Raw genomic sequence first — 23,332 nt, forward strand, 5'->3', positions numbered from 1 at the left:
GTAAAATGAAACAATGCGCAGAATATGAACAACACAAAATCAAGATATAAAGAGCAACTAGAACATTGTAAAAATATACAAAATACATATGAAGTACAATAAAAAAGATGGATTCTACTTAGGGGAGCTGGATTTTGTTGAAAGGATGCCCAATGATATACTTATTTAAGATTCTTCAATTAAACACTAGACAGCACTGAAATCAATTGTCAATATAATTTATAGATTTCTAATATGATCAATGGAAATGCATATTAATAATTAACCTTTATTTCATAATTAATGCGCACTAAGCACTAAACAACATAGTGAACTCGATTCATTAAAGATTTTAAACCAGTATTCTGGTGTAAAAAAACTTTAAAAAGTTGCATAATTTGGCACAACTCGAGACTACGCTAACATTTTGCAAAATTTAGCGTTCTCACAACAATTTCGCCCCACTACGGCAAAGTGACTGGAGATGGGGCAGGACAGGGTCTTGACGACCGTCGCTCATCAAATTCATGCCATTCGCTACGCTAGAACTCTAACTTTAGCAGGTACATAAGTAGGCGGTGCATGACACTCGTCCGACACTCCGGATTTATGAATAGGCATAAGTTTCTTCATGAATCAGGAGTGTCTAACTCCAGCACACGGGGGCGTGTCCTGGCCATGAGGGAGTGAGGTTGTGCTTTGCCTCAGCTCCCCCTTATCTCACGGGATATCAGCCGATAGATCAAATTCACGGCCCTCGGATCCGGACTGTGAGCACGAGGAGGCCGAGGAGAGCTCAGAGATACCCTTCTGTGCAGAATCGCAGCGATATTCAGCGATTCTTGGCTGGAACGGCGGTGACACAGGTGGAGCGGGAGAGGAGTAAGCTGTCCGCCGGCCCTGTCAGCTACGCAGCACTGGCAGCGGGGGAGGGAGTGGAGGCAAGCGGGGTACCTGTCAGACGCTCGCAGCAGCTAACAGCCCAACAGGCTGAATGTGGAGACAAGAATGTTCCCGGCGGTGACCGTTCCTGACCATCTGGAGGAGAGGCGGGGGCTGGGGAGTCAGGTACTCTGAGAGAGCAGGCCCGGGAGTCCTTGCAGCGTGGGGAGCCGGTCCTGAAAGCGGGGGAGGAGGCGGATGGGCGGCAGGTGAGAGGTCAGATTCCTGCAGAGTCAGCAGCTTCCCCTGGAAGAGGAGAGAGAGAGACCTGACTTTGCCCCTGAGCCCCACATTGTCTATAGAGCTGCAGGAGAGACTGGAGGGGGAGGCTCCCTGGAACTCCAGCCCCTTGCTGCTCAGTGACACTGCTGCGACCATGACAGGCGCAGGGGTCAGAGGCACTGCAGATGATATGGAGGGAATAGAGTGCTCCACCTGTCAAGCTTCTCAACATGCCAGCACCCTAGGGCTGGGGACTGGAGGCTCCTGTGTTCTGAGGGAGCTGAGAGTGCTCAGATCAAGAATCATCAGATATCTCATCCAGAGAGGACATGGAGGACTATATCTCCAGAATGGAGAAGATGTGCAGGTCAGAGCTGGCAGAAGTGCGCTTTAGCGTACAGAATATAGATGCGAGGGTCCTGTCTCAGGGGACTCAACTACAAGGAGTGCAAAAGGACTTATCCTCTCATAAATCGTTGCTGGAGGCCCAATCTCGGCAGCTCCATTACCTGACTGAAGCATTGGACGATGCAGAGAACAGAGGACGACGCAATAACTTGAGAGTACGGGGTCTGCCAGAGTCAGTCGATTCCAGGGAACTTCCACTTGTCCTCCAAAGAATCTTTAACAAACTTTTGGGGTTCCCTCCAACCACGGAGTTTGAACTTGATAGAGCACACAGAGCCCTGGGACCTAAACCACCTGACTCGGACTTCCCGCGGGACGTGATTTGTTGGGTTCACCATTACCTACAGAAGGAATCCATTCTGCTACTGCTCCGGGAAGGGGTGCCGATCCTTTTCCAAAAGATTAAGTTACAGATCTTACACGTTCGCTCTCGTCTTACACTCCAGAGGAGGAGGGCGCTGCGGCCTTTGTTGGAGCTCCTGCGGTCAAGGGACATTGTGTACAGCTGGGGCTTTCCTTTTCGTCTCCAAGTCCGCAGTGGCGGCCGAATGCACGTTCTTCACTCGCCAGCTGATTTGGCATCCTTCTCAAAGGCCTTGAATCTTCCAGGAGTTGAAATTTTGGACTGGCCTTCTATTCCAACAGAATTCTCGTGGGAGCTCCCTCAGCGTCCTCAAAGAAATAACCGAGGGGAGAAGAAGACGGGAGGAGGGGGTCTTCACCCCGCCAAGGGTTGAAGTTCGTCGAGACGGGGCTTGTAGGCTTCTTACATTTTATACTTTACTTGAATATAATTGTTATAGAAGTGTTGGAGATGGGGGGGCCGTTTGAGGGGTAGAATTTATGTAAATGAAGTCACGGGAGAGGTTTACTGCTAGACGTATTAACCAATGTGAGTTGAGACGGCTCCTTCTCTCTCAGTGGCTATAATTTTGTCTCTTGCCCTGGATCCTCGTGGTCACATGTTCTTACAGATTTTTCAGCACTTTCACATAGGGCCTGTATGGTTAGTATTAACACATCCCCGTCCTTGAGTTTACTTCTGTGTTCCCTTCAGCCTTTGCTCGCCTCTCTCTTGTCCCGGCCTCCTTGCCCTTTCTCTACTCCCTTTCTTTTGTCTCCCGAGGTCCTCCCCCCCCCACCTTTAATTTTTTTTTCTCACCTTCTGCCTTTCACTGGGGATTGGGGTTGTGGAGGTGTCTGGGAGTATGTGGGGGGGGGGTTGGGGCCAGGGACCCCCTGGGGGTGGGACCTGCGGGGCATGCATCTGAACAGGGGTTTGTCTGTGGTCTGGGTTTTATAATGAGGCTTGGGAGAGAGGGCTCCCGTTCTAGAACGCACACTTCTAGTTTGGGTTTACGCGTCGCAGGTTGAGTGATGCTTGAAAGTAATACCCAGAAGTTACTACATTTGTTTTGTTTACATTTTGTAATCTTTGTTTTCCCTTTCTTTTCCTCTTTCTCACAGTTCTACTTTTTTTTTTGATTCTGCCGCTTTTTTCGCTCCTTAATCTGGTCATTTCTCTTTCCCCTTCTTCACTCTTATCCTTAGGTGTGGGACCCAGTGCTCGGCATGACGCAACTTAATTTTGGCTCCCTTAATTGTAAAGGTTGAATGTGCCGCAAAAGAGGTCACAAATATTTTAGGCTATGCATAAACAAAGGACTTAGGTGTTATTACAAGGGGGCCTTGTTCTAGTGTCACTGCGTTGAGAAACACGTGATGGTGTCTCCGTGGTGTTGGATGTTGATCTCCCCGAGATCAACCATCCTTACCTATGTAGTCTTCTACTAGGCATTGCTCCCACTAGCCAGTTTCCTACTCCACACTGATGAGGGGCAAATACCCCGAAACAGCTGTCTGTGGATGGCTACCATGTTTTGGTATAGGCGGTTTCCTTGACTGGAGACTGCCCTTCCCGTGGTTGTTCCTTCCCGGTAAAAGACCTGGCTAGTTTCCTGCCAGCGTTGAGAAACATGTGATGGTGTCTCCACGGCATTCTTGTTTTGCATATTTTCCTAGGGGGCCTTGTTCTAGTGTCACTGCGTTGAGAAACATGTGATGATGCCTCCGCGGTGTTGGATGTTGATCTCCCCTAGGTCAACCATCCTTACCTAGGTTTTATTACAAGAGACTCATTTTAAAGCAGGCCAGGGGATAGATTTTACACCACATGGTGTCACAGCCCTAATCAGACTGCTAAATCCAGGGAGGGGGGGGGGGGGGGGTGTCTCCATTGCTCTCCATAAGTTGTTGGTGTTCTCCGTGATCGACTCTTTGGTGGATCCTGAGGGTAGATTTATATTTCTGAAGCTCAAGATTGGTGTTGGTGTATATACTGTAGCTAGTTGGTATTTGCCCAATTCCAGACCCACTGTGGCATGCTCTTCCCTCCTGTCTTGGCTGGCGGACTTTGCAGAGGGGACTTTAATAGCTGGGGGGGGACTTTAATTTCACCTTTGGCCCGGTAATTGATACCTCCTCGGGGCGGCGTTTTATTTCTCAAAAAAGGATGTTGGCTCAAGGGAAAAGGTTGCAGGCATTACAATTGGTTGATATTTGGAGGGCACTGCATCCCATGGAGAGGGATTACTCTTATTTCTCCCCCATTCATTCATCTTACAGCCGTATAGACATGTTGTGGATTAGCCAACACGCCATGCCATGGTGAGCCCAGGCCTCCTTAGGGTCTATATGTCTTTTGGACCATGCACTGGTGTTCGTCCAACTTACTCCCCAGATAGTTTGCGGCGACCATGGACGTGGCATCTTAATGAACATCTACTTAAAGACGACTTATGTGTGGCGGAAATATGACAGGCGATGAGTGATTTCTTGGAATTTCATGCTCAGGATAAGACGGACTTGCCATCACAGTGGGAGGCGCTTAAATGTGTGGTGCGGGGTATATTAATAAAGCATGGATAGAGACTTAAAACGGGAGAGGGACTCTTTGATTACCTCTTTGGCTCAGCGAATACAGACCTTGGAGGCGTCGCACAAAAAATCCTTATCGGCCTCGGTGTACGCTGAATTGATGGGATCCCGGGAGGAACTTGGGGGGCACTTAGATCAAAAATACTACGCGCAGAGGGTACGGTTACAGAGATACCTATATGAACATAATACCACTTATATCCTCAAACCAAGAATATATATGATGCTTAGCTTTCATAAAATTAATACTTTATTTATATAAAGACAAGTAAAACATATAGACAAACGAACAGGCACAACAGGGTGGAGAGAACTACAACTGTGACTCCCACGTGTTGGGGGGAGCAAAGGTAGGTGGGATACAAAAGTAATTATTTTCAACTCCTATACATAATACTTCAAAAGAGTCACTGGTCTGTATAGAATTGTAGTGAATGCATATGTGCTACATCACCGTCAGGTTTCTCAAATGACTATGCAATAAATGGTCAAGGATATATCCATGTGAGTTTACTAATTCAATTATATTGCTAAATTTAACGACAAGACTTCATAATATATTATATCAAAATCACTAAGTGCCTAGTGGCACATAGGTTTTTATTTGCTCAATATAGAAACCCACGACCACGCACAGCCAGATGGTCCAGACTAGGTGCTTATAGAACATGCATATATTCACTCATACATTTTAGTATGGTTAGCATCAAGTAGCTATCACACCCATGGACCACAATAAGGAGCTGGATAGTAATGATTATCCCCGTGGAGCTCCATAAAGGGAAACTCCCCTTAGGGGTATTAACACACACTCACTTAGAAATTTCCCAGGTAGAGATGTGTATAACTCCCAATCTAAATTGCTTGTGGTCCACCGGCCAAGCAGCAACAAGTCACAAAAGAGTAATAGACAAATCAGGATAACAGATCAAGATGACAAATGCATCATAATAATACCAAAACCAAACACCAATGTACAGACCTGAGTTGGAAAGATCACAGTCCCATCTACCACGCCTCAACGCGTTTCACCGCTTAGGGCTTCATCAGGAGGCCGATATACACCCTGCGTGGCCGCCAACCTTTATATACCCTTCAAGAGTTATGTGCACGTGTTGTCTAATTACCGGTTTGCCTCCATGTTTAATTGGTGCAGCATAGTTCCTGCCGGAGGATCAACCATGAACATGCAGACAAATGCAGGAGGGCATTAGCCAGGTTTATCCATCCGAGAAAACTCACAAGCCATATCACGAAAATTAAGGATAGAGGACATATTATTCAGGACCCTGTTAAAATAGCTGAAGTGTTCCGTGCCTTTTATGGGGACCTGTACAACAAAAAGGATCAGTTTACTGATATGTCTCCGACGGCACTCATCAATAAGATGGAGGACCATGTCCAGCGGACATGCCTTGCCTAGGCTAGCGCGAGCAGAAATTGAGACGCTGGAGTCAGATTTTACAGAAGAGGAGATATCTTCGGTTATCAGAGACACCCCAGTAGGCAAGAGTTCGGGACCGGATGGTTTTACGACCAAATTTTTTAAAGTTTTTAGGGAACAGATTGTTTCCTTTTTGACACGGGTCTTCAACTTGGTGCCTGCTGGAGCATCTTTTGTTCCCCAGTCTTTAGAGGCGCATATATGTGTAATTCCGAAGCCAGGGAAGGATCCGGTTAACGTCTCCAATTACCGTCCCATATCATTGATTAATATAGATGTCAAATTCTTTCCAAAGCTCTCACCAACAGGCTGGCTCCTATGCTCCCAAAAGTGATACACACGGACTAGGTGGGTTTTGTAGGGGGCCGAGAGGCAAGAGACAATACGACCAAGACGTTTCTTCTGCTGGCTTGGTTGAAGGCGAAGGCACTACCAATGTGTTTACTTTCCATAGATGCAGAGAAAGCCTTCGACCAGGTCAGCTGGAGTTTCATGTTGGCAGCGTTGATACAGGTGGGGATGGGTGACAGGTTTCTTAGAGGAGTGGCCTCCCTTTATAGTACACCGACTGCCAGAATAAAAGGTAAATGGGTCCTTGTCTGCGCCAATTAGCATAAAAAATGGTACCTAACAGGGTTGCCCCTTATCCCCCCTCCTATTTGTTCTCGTGATGGAGCATTTGGCTATGGCCATTAGACAGAACCCAGATATAAAGGGGATAGAGGTGGGAGAGCACCAATGTAAAGCGGCATTATATGCAGATACCTCCTCCTATACATTACACAGCCTCACATATCCTTTCCCTCCTTGGTTAAGGAAATTGAGAACTTCGGACATATAAGTAACTTTAAAGTTAACTATAATAAATCAGAAGCCTTGAATTTCACTCTGCCGGGGAGAGAAGTAGACCTTATTGCATCCAACTTTCCTTTTAGATGGCAGACATCGGTCCTAACTTATCTGGGGGTGGCAGTACCACGGGACAGTTCCATGATTTTTCACCTTAATTACCTCCCTTTGCTAGAGCTTACTATCATAGATCTTAAACAACTTGATAGACAGAAACTGTCCTGGTTTGGACGTGTTAGCATCATCAAGATGGATGTCCTCCCTCGCTTTCTATATATATATATCTTTCAAACGGCCCCTATAGCACTACCATCTTTTTTCTTTACCAGAATACAGTCAATTATTAACAAATTTGTGTGGGGAGGGAGGAGCTCTCAGGTGGGGAGGAGAGTATTGAGTAGAGTTAATGGAGAGGGGGGGCAGGGTTGCCAGACTTTAAAAAGTACCACAAGGCATCCCCTTCTGCTGAGATTACTGGATTGGCAATTTAATAGGAACACTAAACAATGGGAGCAGGTCTGCTCTGAAACAACCCTGCGGTTCCTCCCATGGATCACACCTCTGCGGAGGGGACGGATAGATGGGGAGGCGGAGTTTCTCAGGGCATCGCTGAGGGTCTGGGACGTTAAGTGCAGGTGGGGATCTCTCTCAAAGGGTCCTGGTCCACTCTCACCGCTTTTCTCTAACCCGGAGTTCCCAGCAGGGGTGGGAGTCGAGCATTTCTTATGTTGGAGGAGCGAGGACACACGGATAGCCCAGACTTTGCATGGTTTGGAGGTGCCCCCCTTTTCAGCCCTTTTGCTCCCAGAGGGTCAGCATCCAACAGCTTGGCTGGAATACCTTCAACTTAGGTCCTTTTTGATGGCTGATAACAGACTTGGGCTTTTTACGTCCCCGCCCACAAAATTTGAACAATTATTTTTACGGGAGGATTCTCCTGGGCATCTTTTGTCTCTGGTTTACTCCTTCCTGACTACAGAGGCGGACATGAGGGACCTTAAATATATCGAGAAGTGGAATAGAGATTTGGGGACTCCCATTCCTGAGTCCTTTATCCTCACCCATAAATTTTCAATCACCTGCGCCGCACAGGAAAAAAATTATAAGATTCTGACCCGCTGGTACAGGTGCCCGGATACTTTACACGCAATATTCCCTGGGGTTTCAGATGGTTTCTGGAGGTGCGGACGGGAGAGGGGGACAATGCTGCATATCTGGTCGGACTGCCCATTGATACAGCCTTTCTGGAAGTCCGTGTTCAAGGCATACTCTGTGATTTGCGGAGAGCAGTTGGTAGGTTCCCCTCAGATGGCATTGCTTTCAATTCTCCTGGGATCACTTAAATCACAGAAAGTGGGCCTCCTGAGATACTGTCTTACAGCGGCACGCATGGTGATCCCGAGATACTCGATATCGACTGGGGTGCCATCTGTGAGGGAGTGGTTTGTGGAGATGGCCATCATTCAGAGGATGGAGTCCCTCACGGCAGAGACCAATGACTCAGTGGATAAATTCCTTAGGATCTGGACCCCCTGGACCCTGGCTCTTGATTCCCTACCATTTCAGAACCTTATTGGTAACTCAAACTGTGTTACGTCAGTCCAATGTGGCAGCCCGAGTACTGGGGAAGTAATCCCTACCATGCCTTCCCTCCCTCCCTTTCTGCTGCTCTTCTTCCCCCCTCCTCCCTTTTTTTCTTTATCTTTCCCACTTGCTACTTTCTTTTCTTTCTGGTTCTAGTTAAATCTTCTAGTTATTTTTCGGCAGTGGCCTTGTTTTGGTTGAGGCGTATTTCTCCTTTGGAAGGAGACTGTTCGTATTATAAAATGTGGTTACATGTGCTATGCGTGCCTTATGGTAGTTAGTAAGCGAGGATGTGTTAGTTAGGATGTGGCTTATATTTTTCTATGTAAGTTGACATGAAGTAATCACTTATTTGAATCTTCTTTTTTTTTCTCCTGTAAATGGTCTTGTTTACTTTAATAAAGAAAGATTTAACATAACTCCAGCACACTTCCTCATCAAAGCCAGCATAGACACCGCCAGTCTTTATGAATTGGGCCAATTATGTACAAGTAGTATATAGCATGCATCCACAAAAAAAGGTGGCTTACCATGGGACTATTGTCCACTTTGGGCCTGCCATACACTATTGTTCACGCTGACCCTGTTGTACCCTATGAAAAAATGGCATCGGGGGCACCTAGACCTTTGACTAGCCTCCTTGAGCCATAGTTTATCCTTTATAGATGGTGCCTGCACCTGGCTCACAAGACTCCACCTTGTAAAAAAAAACATAGAACAGACTCAAGATATAAAGAGTAACCTGCACATTAGAAAAATCTACAGCTGTAAAATATTTTTGAACGCGTCACCAATATTAAAGTAAATATATCTTTCTAAAGATACTATCAACATGAATTTCTCACCAGATGTTGGTAACAACTCATCCAATCCACAAAGGCAAATATATTAAACCATTATACAATACAGACCAAAAGTTTGGACACACCTCATCTCCAGAATAACTATTAAGAGGAGACTTTCTGCAGCAGGCCTTCGTGGTAAAATAGCTGCTAGGAAACCACTGCTAAGGACAGTCAATAAGCAGAAGAGACTTTATTTGGGCTAAAGAACACAAAGAATGTACTTTAGACCAGTGTAAATCAGTGCTTTGGTCTGATGAGTCCAAATTTGAGAACTTTGGATCCAAGCACCGTGTCTTTGTAGAAAAGGTGAACGGATGGACTTTACATGCCTGGTTCCCACCGTGAAGCATGGAGGAGGAGGTGTGATGGTGTGGGGGTGCTTTGCTCATGACACTGTTGGGGATTTATTCAAAATTGAAGACATACAAAACCAGCATGCCTACCACAGCAACTTGCAGCGGCATGCTATTCCATCCAGTTTGTGTTTAGTTGGACCATCATTTATTTTTCAACAGGACAATGACCCCAACACACACCTCCAGGCTGTGTAAGGGCTATTTGACTAAGAAGCAGAGTGATGGGGTGCTACACCAGCTGACCTGGCCTCCACAGTCACCAGACCTGAACCCAATCGAGATGGTTTGGTGTGAGGTGGACCACAGAGTGAAGCCAAAAGGGCGAACAAGTGCTAAGCATCTCTGGGAACTCCTTCAAGACTGTTGGAAGACCATTTCCAGTGACTACTCCTTGAAGCTCATCAAGAGAATGCCAAGAGTGTGCAAAGCAGTAATCAAAGCAAAAGGTGGCTACTTTGAAGAACCTAGAATATAAGACATATTTTCAGTTGTTTCACACTTTTTTGGTAAGTATTTCATTCCACATGTTTGAATTCATAGTTTTGATGTCTTCAATGTGAATCTACAATTTTTAGAGTCATGAAAATAAAGAAAACTCTTTGAATGAGAAGGTGTGTCCAAACTTTTGGTCTGTACTGTATGTCCATGAGAAATGACACAGGGAAAAGGTATTAAACACATTTACCAAAATGTATTTAATATTTTGTACAAAAGCTTTTGCTGGGCATGATTCCTGTATGAAGAAACTAGTCATATTCATTGCTCAGGTGTGCTTTTGGTCCATTTTTGCACACACTCTCCAAATACTGAAGGTTCCGTGGGCTCCTTCTATGAGCTCAGAGCTGTAGTTCCTTTCATAAATATTTTATTGGATTCAGGTCAGGTGATTAGCTGGGCCATTCTAGCATTTTTATTTTCATTCTCTCAAATCAATTGAGTTTCCTTGGCTGTGTGATTGGCATAATAGTCTTGCTGAAATATCCACTCTCATTTTATCCTCATTCTCCTGGTAGCTGCTAGCAGATTTTTATCAAGAATGTCTCTGTACATTTGTCCATTCATCCTTCCTTCAATTATATGATGATTGCCAGGGCTGTATGCTGTAAAACAGCCCCATCCCATTATGTTTCCACTTCCAAACTTCACTTTTGGCATGGTGTTTTTGAAGTGCCTCTTGGGTGTATTATGACAACCAAAGACTTCAATTTTGGTCTCCTCTGACCAAACTATATTCTCACAGTATTTAACTGGCTCGGCTAAATGTTGTTGAGAAAAAGTTAAATGCGTCTGAGCGTGGTGAGCATGCATACAGGCCATGGAAGTTGAGTACATTACTTGTTGTATTCTTTGAAACAACTGTACCTGCTAATTCCAGGACTTTCTTTAGCTCAAAAAAAAAAAAAATGTGGTCATTGGCTCTTACACATCTTTTGGTAATGCTTTTCACTCCTTTGTCTGAAATCTTGCAGGGAGCACCTTGTCATGGCCAGTTTATGGTTCTTTCCACTTCCCGATTATAGCACCAACAGTGCTCACTGGTACCTTCAGTAGTTACTTCTGTAACCAATGCTATAAATATATTTTGCAACAATAAGGTTGTGAAGGTGTTGAGACAGCTTCCTGTATTTACCCATTATTATTATTTATTATTATAGCGCAATTTAATCCATCGCACTTTACATGTGAAAAGGGGTATCTATAATAGACACAAGTACAATAATCATGAACAATACAATGCGCAGACTGGTACAGGAGGAGAGAGGACCCTACATGGAGGGCTCACAATCTACAGAGGATGGGTGAGGATACAGTAGTTGAGGGTAGAGCTGGTTGTGCAGCAGTATAGTGAACTGAGGGTTATTGCAGGTTGTAGGATTGTCGGAAGAGGTGGGTCTTCAGGTTCCTTCTGAAGGTTTCCATGGTAGGAAAGAATCTGATGGGCAAAGAGTTCCAAAGTATGGGACAGGGGTGGGATTCAGCTGGTTCTGTCCGGTTCTGGAGAACCGGTTGTTAAAATAGCAGCCGGTTCCCCGAACCAGCAAGAAACAGCTCCAGCGATCCGGTTCCCTGTATTCATTTGTGTTAGTGTCTTTAAGACACTAGCACAAATGAATCCCCGTACCTCCGCGCCGCACTTCCGGGTTCAGTGGAGCCTGTCTGCTCCCTGACCCAGCGTGCAGCGACGTGCTGACACTGCAGAGAGGTCACAGCAGTGTGAGGGAGGTAGCTCCTCCTCCTGCCATCTGTTAGCGTCAGTGTGCAGAGTGCCGCGGAAGAGGACAGAAGACAGAAGAGAGGCTGCCGGTGCTTGGAGCAGGTAAGCGCTCAGTGAGCCGAAGATGCAGGGAGAGGAGACGCATAAGATTGCAGCTATATGGGGAAAGGAGACCACATAAGATGGGAGCTATATGGGAAAAGGAGACCACATAAGATGGCAGCTATATGGGGAAAGGAGACCCCATAAGATGGCAGCTATATGGGGAAAGGAGACCCCATAAGATGGCAGCTATATGGGGAAAGGAGACCACATAAGATGGGAGCTATATGGGGAAAGGAGACCACATAAGATGCCAGCTATGTGGGGAAAGGAGACCCCATAAGATGGCAGCTATATGGGGAAAGGAGACCACATAAGATGGGAGCTATATGGGGAAAGGAGACCACATAAGATGCCAGCTATATGGGGAAAGGAGACCACATAAGATGCCAGCTATATGGGGAAAAGAGACCACATAAGATGGGAGCTATATGGAGAGAGGGGCCACATAAGATGGGAGCTATATAGAGAGATGGGCCACATAAGATGGGAGCTATATGGAGAGAGGGGCCACATAAGATGGGAGCTATATGGGGAAAAGAGACCACATAAGATGGGAGCTATATGGAGAGAGGGGCCACATAAGATGGGAGCTATATAGAGAGATGGGCCACATAAGATGGGAGCTATATGGAGAGAGGGGCCACATAAGATGGGAGCTATATAGAGAGATGGGCCACATAAGATGGGAGCTATATGGAGAGAGGGGCCACATAAGATGGGAGCTATATGGGGAAATGAGACCACATACGATGGGAGCTATATGGGGAAAGGAGACCACATAAGATGGGAGCTATATGGAGAGAGGCCACATAAGATGGGAGCTATATGGGGAAAGGAGACCACATAAGATGGGAGCTATATGGGGAAAGGAGACCACATAAGATGCGAGCTATATGGGGAAAAGAGACCACATAAGATGGGAGCTATATGGAGAGAGGGGCCACATAAGATGGGAGCTATATAGAGAGAGGGGCCACATAAGATGGGAGCTATATGGAGAGAGGGGCCATATAAGATGGGAGCTGGAGGTGGAGAGGGCGTGCATATGTGGCTTGAAGGAGAGACCAGAATCAGGGGTTACTCTGAGTCAGAAAGCAAGAGGGACTGGGGAAAGTGACCAGCCATTGACTTTGATGGATAGGTTTTCTGGAGAAGTTGAGAGGAGGAGATAATGAATTCCATTTTGTCCATGTTAAGTTTCAGAAATCAAGCAGAGAAAAAGGATGAAACTGGGGACAGACTTTGGGATTCTGGTAAGGGGTAGACCTGTGTATCATCAGCATAGCGATGACACAGAAAGCAGTAGGACTCTGAGTTGTCACAGGCCGAAAATCTAGATAGGGAAGATCAGGGGTTTAAGAACTGAACTTTGGGGGACACTGACAGCTAGGGGGCAAGATGAGGAGGTGGTGTAAAAGTGAGGGACACTGAAAGCTCGGTCGGTTGGGTATGAAGAAATCCAAGACAGGGCATAAAGGCCCTGTCACACACAGAGATAAATCTGCGGCAGATCTGTGGTTGCAGTGAAATTGTGGACAATCAGTGCCAGGTTTGTGGCTGTGTACAAATGGAACAATATGTCCATGATTTCACTGCAACCACAGATCTGCCAAAGATTTATCTGTGTGTGTGACAGCGCCTTTAGTCTGTGATGCCAAGAAAAGAAACAATCTGTAGTAGGAGGGAATCATCTACATTGTTGAAAGTAAAGGACAGGGGTCCAGGAGGAGGAAATCAGTAGTGTCGTGAGATATTTCCTGTGTGGCACCTTGGTAATGTGATACCTTTTTATAGGCCATCAGTGAAACCCGTTAATATTTTTTTCTCACTAATTGGCAGGATTGCTTTCTAATTATTGATAGATTTCAGCTGGTGTCATGACTTTCCATGGCTTTTTGCACCACTCTTTCATGTGTTCAATACTTTTTTCCTGTGTCATTTCTATCTATTACACATAACTTACTTCACATTTAGTGAGAAATTTATCTCAATAGCACCTTTAGAGATATATTTACTGCCATATATACTGCATATAACAGGAAGAATAGGGTATGATTCAGCACAAACTAGGACCAGGTACCATTCACAAAGATGGTCCTTATTGGAGCACTACAGCCCCAACCCCTTTCTCTATAGGGCCGTAACAGTAGTAAGAGACAGGATGAGGTTGGCCCACCCATACTGGACAATAGAACTATGGTAATGCTGATGTGGTATTATTTTTTTACTGTGAAACAAAGTATTGCTTGGTGTAAACTAATTATAATGATACTTTTATTCAATTGAGAATGATGTCTATATTCAGGGGCATAACTAGAGTTTGATGGGCCCCGGTGCAAAGTTCAGACCTGGGCCCCCCCTCCACGTACATCGACATTTAGGGTACAGGATAATGACACTGACACTCGGGGTACAGGATAATGATGCTGACACTTGGCTCTTACCCACAGCACCCAGATTTCCCATGATCTGAAATCCCTCTATCAGCACCCAGCTTTCCTATTTTCTGATATCCATCTTGTCCTCGGCACACTGCTTCCCCATGCTCTGCTATACATCTTTCCCTCAGCACCCAGCTTTCCCATATCAGAGCATAGGAAAGCTGGGTGCTGAGAGAAGATGTATAGCAGAGCATGGGAAAGCTGGGTGCTGAGGGAAAAGAGCCTTTTTCCCTCAGCACAAAACGTTCCCCTCCCCTGCTTGTATCTTTGTCCCCCCTTGTATATAGTTCTCCAAATACAATAATGGCACCCACATAGCCTTCCAAATAGTATAAAGGGTCCCACATAACCCTTCATATATTAGAATACACTTCCATAGTCCTCCATGTATTATAATGCATTTCCCATAGTTCTCCATGCATTAGAATTCACCCCATAGTACTCAATATATAATACTGCACCACATAGTCCTCCATATATTATAATGCACCCCCATAATCCTCCATGTATAAAGTAGCCCTTCAATTATTATCTTGAATTTCTCATAGTTCTCTATGTATTATATTTCACCCCATAGTTCTCCATATATTATACTGCACCACATAGTCCCCAATGTTTTATAATGCACCCCCATAGTCCATGTATAAGGTAGCCTCCATAGTCCTCCATATATTATAATGTAGCCCCCATAGTCCTATATGTATTATAACGCAACCCCATAAAACTTCATATTGCATTATGCAGCCCCATACTCCTCCATGCATAAGGCACCCCTATATTCCATGTATAAGGAGCCCTTCATTTTGTATTATGCAGCCCCCCCAGACCTCCATATATAATAATGCAGCCAGCCTCTCCAGGCCTCCATGTATAATAATGCAGCCAGCCTCCTCAGGCCTCCATGTATAATGTAGCAGCCAGCTTCACCAGGCCTCCATGTATAACAATGCACCCAGTCTCTCCAGACCACCTCCATGTATAACAATGCACCCAGCCTCCTCAGGCCTCCATGTATAATATAGCAGCCAGCCTCTCCAGGCCTCCATGTATAATAATGCAGCCACCCCAGACCTCCATATATAATGCAGCCTCCCCAGACCTCCATGTATAAAGCAGCCTCCTCAGACCTCCATGTATAAAGCAGCCTCTCCAGGCCTCCATATATAATGCAGCCTCCTCAGACCTCCATGTATAAAGCAGCCTCTCCAGGCCTCCATGTATAATAATGCAGCTACCCCAGACCTCCACATATAAGGCAGCCTCCTCAGACCTCCATGTATAAAGCAGCCTATCCAGGCTTCCATGTACAATAATGCAGCTTCCCCAGAACTGCCTTCCCAAGCCTCTGGCCACAGTTTACTCAGTTATATTAAAAAAAAAAAACAAGTACTCACCTTCTCTCTTCCTTCCACCGCTGCGCTGTCTTCCCCGCTGCTCGTTCTCCCGGTGCTGCGGTCGGCGTCCTCCTGTCCTGCACTCTGTGCACTCAGCACAGCAGTCGCTCGGGAGTGACGTCATCGTACAGGGGGAGAATGGTGATGCATAGCGCGACACCGGCCGCGCTATGCTTCATCATTACTGTGTGCAACAGTGGGAGGGGAGGGCACCAAAACAGATTAATGAACAATATGAAGGGATCAAAGCCACTTAGCACATTAGGGAACTAGTATGCATCAACAAGAGAAAAGAATGTGCGAAAAAAGTGGGATCACCACAATGAATAAATATACAAAAATATCTTTATTATAGAAATAGGCACAAATACCAACAACCGATTAAAATCAATTAAAAAAGCAAAACAGCTTATGGGAAACACACATACTAAGAGTGCCAATGGTCTGACACCCAAAGAATACCTCACACCCTCAGAGAGCTCCAACCCCACAAACATATAATAATGCAATGATTCAAGACACAGTGTCCATAAACTGGGACCACCAAAAGAGCAGATGGAAAATGCAAAATCAATCAGACAGATCAGAGTCCCAGTAGATGCCGTGGTGGGTTGGCAATGCAGCAATATCGCCACCAATAAGCATGATTTAAAGCAAAAATAGCCCATACAATACCACCTACGGATGGACACACAACGGGGTGCAGGCAAGGGGTGGAGGGGTGAGGTATGATCCCCACGCGTATCGCTACAAACAAGGTGTAGCTTCCTCAGGGGAAATGTGCAATGATGGAAGCAATGTGCCTTTTTATTTAGTACAACATAATTAGAACATAATTACTGAATTGCCTACCAGCGTGTAGAGAAAGAGGCAAGGGGAGGTTGCTATGGAAATGGAAGACGCCCGATGGAAGCTGCCATTTTGCCACGTGATCACAGTCATGTGGATGGGAAAGAGCCACAGGAAGTATAGTATGCGCATGCGTTAGCAGCACCAAATAGCAGGCGGCGTAGATAATCATGCTAGCAGCGCAAAACATCGTAGCCGGCGCGTGTGCAATAAGCAGATGCTGAGATAGATGGTCCCCACACATATTCCACCAACTAATGTGAAGAATACCACTAGTTGCGCAAATATCGTAACCGGCGCATGCGCAATAAGCTGAAACGCCGAAAACAAGCAGAATGCCAAGATAAGTTGTTACTGCGCATATTCAACCACCCACGAGCTATATTTAGATTTAAACACAGGTGCCATATAGGCTATTGTTTTACATTATTTTGGAGAGGAAGCAAAAATCAAAAAATACAAATGGATCAATACAAATAATATGTAATATCAGCAAAATATAACTCAGTGGTTAATAAAACATGGAGTGAATCACCTTTTTTGCCATATAAGGCCCACCAAATCTTATCATATGGTGCAACCATGATCATATTACAGGCACTAAAGGGCCATTAAGCAGCATGTAATGCTATATAGAACCATATGATGTACCGATGACAAAGAGATATGAAAATATATGCAGGCCTGCACCCTTTCTGCATACAGGACCAGGCAAACCGGAAAATCAAGCAGTTTGTTTACATACATAGGCTGCTGCACATACATGCATTACCCAAAATATATATAATGTACCGGATCACGTGGCAAAAGACAGACAGGGGGTGAAGGGGGTATATATATACAGACAAAGCATTACAGATACAGTAATACAAAAAAATATACAAAAAAATGCTGCATTGGTTCAACGTTCAGTTTGGGTTTCGGGGGTTTTTTTCTGTCCTTCGGGTGTGGCCTACCTCCACATGATTGGATGGGTTTCTCTGGTTATCTCATTCTATCCAGGGTGGTCGGGGCGTCTTTCTCTTTCTTTTTCTTCCATTTAAACTTTTTTGGGGGGTCTCCATTGTTGGCCTCTTCTTGCTGTTTTCTTGTTCCAGCTCTACTAAATTATTTTTACATTCTATCCCAGTTGGCAGTTTTCCTGTTTAAAAATCGATAGGATGGATTGCTGGATCGCCTGCATCTTGATATTTCCATGGTTACAACGTTAAGAAGAAAGGAATTGGATGGAGTCTTCTTGTTTGATCTTCTCATTTTTTTGTAGAAAGGGTGCAGGCCTGCATATATTTTCATATCTCTTTGTCATCGGTACATCATATGGTTCTATATAGCATTACATGCTGCTTAATGGCCCTTTAGTGCCTGTAATATGATCATGGTTGCACCATATGATAAGATTTGGTGGGCCTTATATGGCAAAAAAGGTGATTCACTCCATGTTTTATTAACCACTGAGTTATATTTTGCTGATATTACATATTATTTGTATTGATCCATTTGTATTTTTTGATTTTTGCTTCCTCTCCAAAATAATGTAAAACAATAGCCTATATGGCACCTGTGTTTAAATCTAAATATAGCTCGTGGGTGGTTGAATATGCGCAGTAACAACTTATCTTGGCATTCTGCTTGTTTTCGGCGTTTCAGCTTATTGCGCATGCGCCGGTTACGATATTTGCGCAACTAGTGGTATTCTTCACATTAGTTGGTGGAATATGTGTGGGGACCATCTATCTCAGCATCTGCTTATTGCGCACGCGCCGGCTACGATGTTTTGCGCTGCTAGCATGATTATCTACGCCGCCTGCTATTTGGTGCTGCTAACGCATGCGCATACTATACTTCCTGTGGCTCTTTCCCATCCACATGACTGTGATCACGTGGCAAAATGGCAGCTTCCATCGGGCGTCTTCCATTTCCATAGCAACCTCCCCTTGCCTCTTTCTCTACACGCTGGTAGGCAATTCAGTAATTATGTTCTAATTATGTTGTACTAAATAAAAAGGCACATTGCTTCCATCATTGCACATTTCCCCTGAGGAAGCTACACCTTGTTTGTAGCGATACGCGTGGGGCTCATACCTCACCCCTCCACCCCTTGCCTGCACCCCGTTGTGTGTCCATCCGTAGGTGGTATTGTATGGGCTATTTTTGCTTTAAATCATGCTTATTGGTGGCGATATTGCTGCATTGCCAACCCACCACGGCATCTACTGGGACTCTGATCTGTCTGATTGATTTTGCATTTTCCATCTGCTCTTTTGGTGGTCCCAGTTTATGGACACTGTGTCTTGAATCATTGCATTATTATATGTTTGTGGGGTTGGAGCTCTCTGAGGGTGTGAGGTATTCTTTGGGTGTCAGACCATTGGCACTCTTAGTATGTGTGTTTCCCATAAGCTGTTTTGCTTTTTTAATTGATTTTAATCGGTTGTTGGTATTTGTGCCTATTTCTATAATAAAGATATTTTTGTATATTTATTCATTGTGGTGATCCCACTTTTTTCGCACATTCTTTTCTCTTGTTGATGCATGCTTCATCATTACTGTGCGCGGTGACGGGGGAGACGCCGCAGCCGCTGACACCAGGCAGGGGGCCCCGCTGCCGCCGCTGACATCAGGCAGGGGGGCCCGGTGTCGGCAGTGGCACCGGGTCAAATAGCGGCCGCGAGGTCTGTGACAGATCAGCGCAGCTCCTCCCACACTGATAAGAGCTGGCTGCTGATCTGCCTGGCGGCCGCCGGGCCCCTAACCTCCCGGGCCCGGTCGCGATCGCGACCACTGCGACCGCGGTAGTTACGCCACTGTCTATATTTAAACAAGTACGTGAAAAAATGGTACACTTGTCTATCAGTGTCTTGCATCTTTGTGTCCGTTTTTTGCCTTCAGTGTGTCATCAATATTTTTCATGGATGGATCAATAAATAAATAAATAACAAAGCTTCTCCTATGCTATTCAATGTTTAACACGTACAGCACACGATGGCTCACGTGTTTTCACGGACCCATAAACTTGCATTGGCCTTTTCTATGCATGCTGCCGGGAAAAAAGCTGATCTGTCTGTGTGTTTTGCACAGATACATGGTTTGTGTAAAAACAAACACGGATACATGAATACTACCATAGATCATAATGGGTACATGACAAAACGGATGGAACACATGTGCCACATAGATGTCTGAATGAGGCATAAGACAACTTCTTCAAATTTAAATAAATCAGTGATTTATTAAGCTTCCTTTAAAAAAAAAAAAAAAAAGAAAAGTCCAGATTGATAAAAAAAAAAAAAAAAAGGTCTTCACTGGTGGTTTAGTTTCTTCTTACATCCAAAACACTGTCGAAAGTGACTATAAAGCGAATTGACTATAAATCCTGCACCATTACAATTAACAAAAGTTTAGTGCATACGTAGAACTTAAGGGGGCTTTACACGGTAGCGATATCGCTAGCAATTTGTAGCGATAGCGAGCGTGTAAGTACCCGCCCCCGTCGCGCATGCGATTGTTTGTGATCGCTGCCGTAGCGAACATTATCGCTACGGCAGCGTCACACATACTTACCTGGTCGGCGTCGTCGCTGTGACTCCCGAACAATCCCTCCTTCAAGGGGGAGGGACGTTCGGCATCACAGCGATGTCACCGCAACGTCACTAAGCGGCCGGCCAATCAAAGCGGAGGGGCGGAGATGAGCAGGACGTAACATCCCGCCCACCTCCTTCCTTCCGCATTGTGGCCGGCGGCAGGTAAGGAGACGTTTCTCGCTCCTGCGGTGTCACGCATAGCGATGTGTGCTGCCACATGAGCGATGAACCACCTGGATAAACAACCCTTACAGATTTTTGAGTTTGGGACGACCTCTCCATGGTGAACGATTTTCACCATTATTGAGGTCACTTAAGGTCGCTGGTCAGTGTCACACGCTGCGATATCGTTAATGACGCCGGATGTGCGTCACTAACAACTTGACCCCGACGACAAACTATTAACGATATCGTAGCGTGTAAAGCCCCCTTTAGTGTGCACATGTAAGACTCTGGCCCATGGGGCAAATCTGGACCGCAGGTTGAATTTATTTGGGCTATGACACTGGGCCGGCGCTGTCCCACCCACCCCCAGCATTGCACTTTCAACTGCATCAGCATCCTCAATGCCCATACAGTTGAAAGCAATGATGGCAGAGGAAAGCTGTCTACTCCCTCCTCCATCCTTCTGCGACTGATCTTTCAGCACAGCAGGCACTATGATGTCACTATTTCGCACCTGCTGTGCTGAGCAGTGAAGCAGGGGCAAGAGGAGAGGTGAAATTTTTTTTTTTATTTTTTTGTGAGGTCCATTGCACTATATGGAGGACTATTTGGGGTCCATTATACAATATGGAGGGCTATGTGGGGTCCATTATCTAATATATAAAGCTGAATGTGTGTATGTATGTCCAGGATTGGCATCTGCACCGTCGCAGCTACAGCCACAAAATTTTGCACACTCACATGTCTGGACCCCGAGAGCGTCATAGGCTATGTTGTGAGGCGAAATTTTAACCCTACGCGTTCCAATTTACCAATCAATTTTGCCCCTATCTACATAATGGGGAAAAAGTGAAACGAAAAGTGTATCCGCACAGTCGCATTTACAATCACGAAATTTTGCACAGACACCTCATGTGACCCAGGGAACGTTATAGACTATGTTTGGACAGGAAAATTTAACCCCCGCGCTTTACAGTTACTCTCTAAAAAACATGCCTCCATTAAAGTAAATGGAGCCTGGAACTACAGGTTATTAGTAGGAGCTGTGATTGGTTGCTATAGGAACAAAAGACATTCATAGTATAAGAAGCTTATATGTGAGGTAATAAGATGTCGGTTAGGAGATGGATAGAGAGAGACAGAGAAAGAGACAGACCTGGAAAGAGACAGACCTGGAAAGAGACAGACCTGGAAAGAGACAGACCTGGAAAGAGACAGACCTGGAAAGAGACAGACCTGGAAAGAGACAGACCTGGAAAGAGACAGACCTGGAAAGAGACAGACAGACATGCAGACAGGGACAGAGACAGGCAGACAGGGAAGGAGGAGGCAGCCAGAGAGACAGACAAAGATAGATGGGGAAAGACACAGACCTTGATATAGACAGACGGGGAAAGAGACAGAGAAATAGAGGCAGACAAGGAAAGAGGCAGACCGAGACAGGCAGACAGGGAAAGAGACAGACAGGAAAAAACACAGACAAAGACGGGGAGACAGACTGGGAAAGAGACAGACCTGGGAAAGAGACAGACCTGAAAAGAGACAGATGGGGAAAGAAACAGAGAGATAGAGATATACAAAGAAAGTGACAAGCAGACGGGGAAAGAGGCAGATGGGGAAAGGGGCAGACGGGGCACATTACTTGGCCAATTTAGTTAAATCTGTGTGGAATATCTGTGGTGTTTAAATATATGTTGTGAAATGCTTCTATTAGCTTAGTGTTTGCCTTTTAATAATTACATTTCTATTTGTTTTGTGGTTTTTGTGTGCACAATACATTTTTGTTAATACATTCTATTTTGTTAACAACAGTTATTAACCCGGGCGAAGCCGGGTAGTACAGCTACCGTGTTTACCCGAAAGTAGGACCCCCCCGAAAGTAAGGCAGGGTGGGGGTTTCGGGGGGGTCCGCCAATGTAGGGCACCCCCCGATTGTAAGGCAGGGTAGCGGGGGGGGCCCGGGGAATGTAAGGCCGCCTATGGGTGGTGGTCGCGGCGTAATGTAAGGCCGCATATGGGTGGGGTCACTGGGGACAGTACAGGAACTTGCCACTGTTCCCTCGCTCCATCCAGGCCTTCTCCAGTCTCGTGCCACCCGTGGTCCGCCTCCGGTGAATGGCCCCCGCAAAGCTCCCTGCTGGCCATCAGCTCGAGCTGTGATTGGCCAGTCAGCCGGCTCGCAGCTGATTGGCCCTCAGCTCGAGCTGCGATTGGCCAGTCAGCCGGCTCGCAGCTGATTGGCCCTCAGCTCGAGCTGCGATTGGCCAGTCAGCGGGCTCGCAGCTGATTGGCCGAAATCAGCCGGCTCGCAGCTGATTGGCCGAAATCAGCCGCGACGTCACCGCCTGCAGGCTCGCTCCGATTGGTCCAGCGTCCCTGGCATCTGAATCGTCAGCCCGGCACCGCAGAGGAGATCGATAAAGAAGGAAAGTAACGGTAAGTTCCGAAACTCTGTGTGTGTGTGTGTGTGTGTGTACGGTATGTGTACGGTATGTGTATGGGGCTGTATGTGTCAGTGTGTGTGTGTGTGTGTACGGTATGTGTACGGTATGTGTATGGGGCTGTATGTGTCAGTGTGTGTGTGTGTGTGTACGGTATGTGTACGGTATGTGTATGGGTGCCGTATGGGGCTGTATGTGTCAGTGTGTGTGTGTGTGTGTGTGTGTGTGTGTACGGTACCGGTACGATATGTGTGTGGGTGCCGTGTGGGGCTGTACCGGTACCGTATGTGTCAGTGTGTGTGGTGGCAGAGTGGGGGGCAGAACCACTGTATGGGGAGGCTGCAGGGGGGAGGATGGGGTGGATGCCGGACTCTCAAAGAATGGGGTGGCTGCAGGGGGGAGGATTGTCATTTTTTTTCCAATGTAAGGCCTCCCCCGAAAGTAAGGCAGGGTGGGACTTTTGGGGGTAAAATTAATGTAAGACAGGGCCTTACTTTCGGGGAAACACGGTAGTAGGACTATTTGGGGTCCATTACACAATATGGAGGACTATGTGGGGTCCATTACACTATATG

Source organism: Anomaloglossus baeobatrachus, chromosome 5 (genome assembly GCF_048569485.1).
Source record: "Anomaloglossus baeobatrachus isolate aAnoBae1 chromosome 5, aAnoBae1.hap1, whole genome shotgun sequence".
In the NCBI taxonomy this organism is placed as follows: Eukaryota; Metazoa; Chordata; class Amphibia; order Anura; family Aromobatidae; genus Anomaloglossus; species Anomaloglossus baeobatrachus.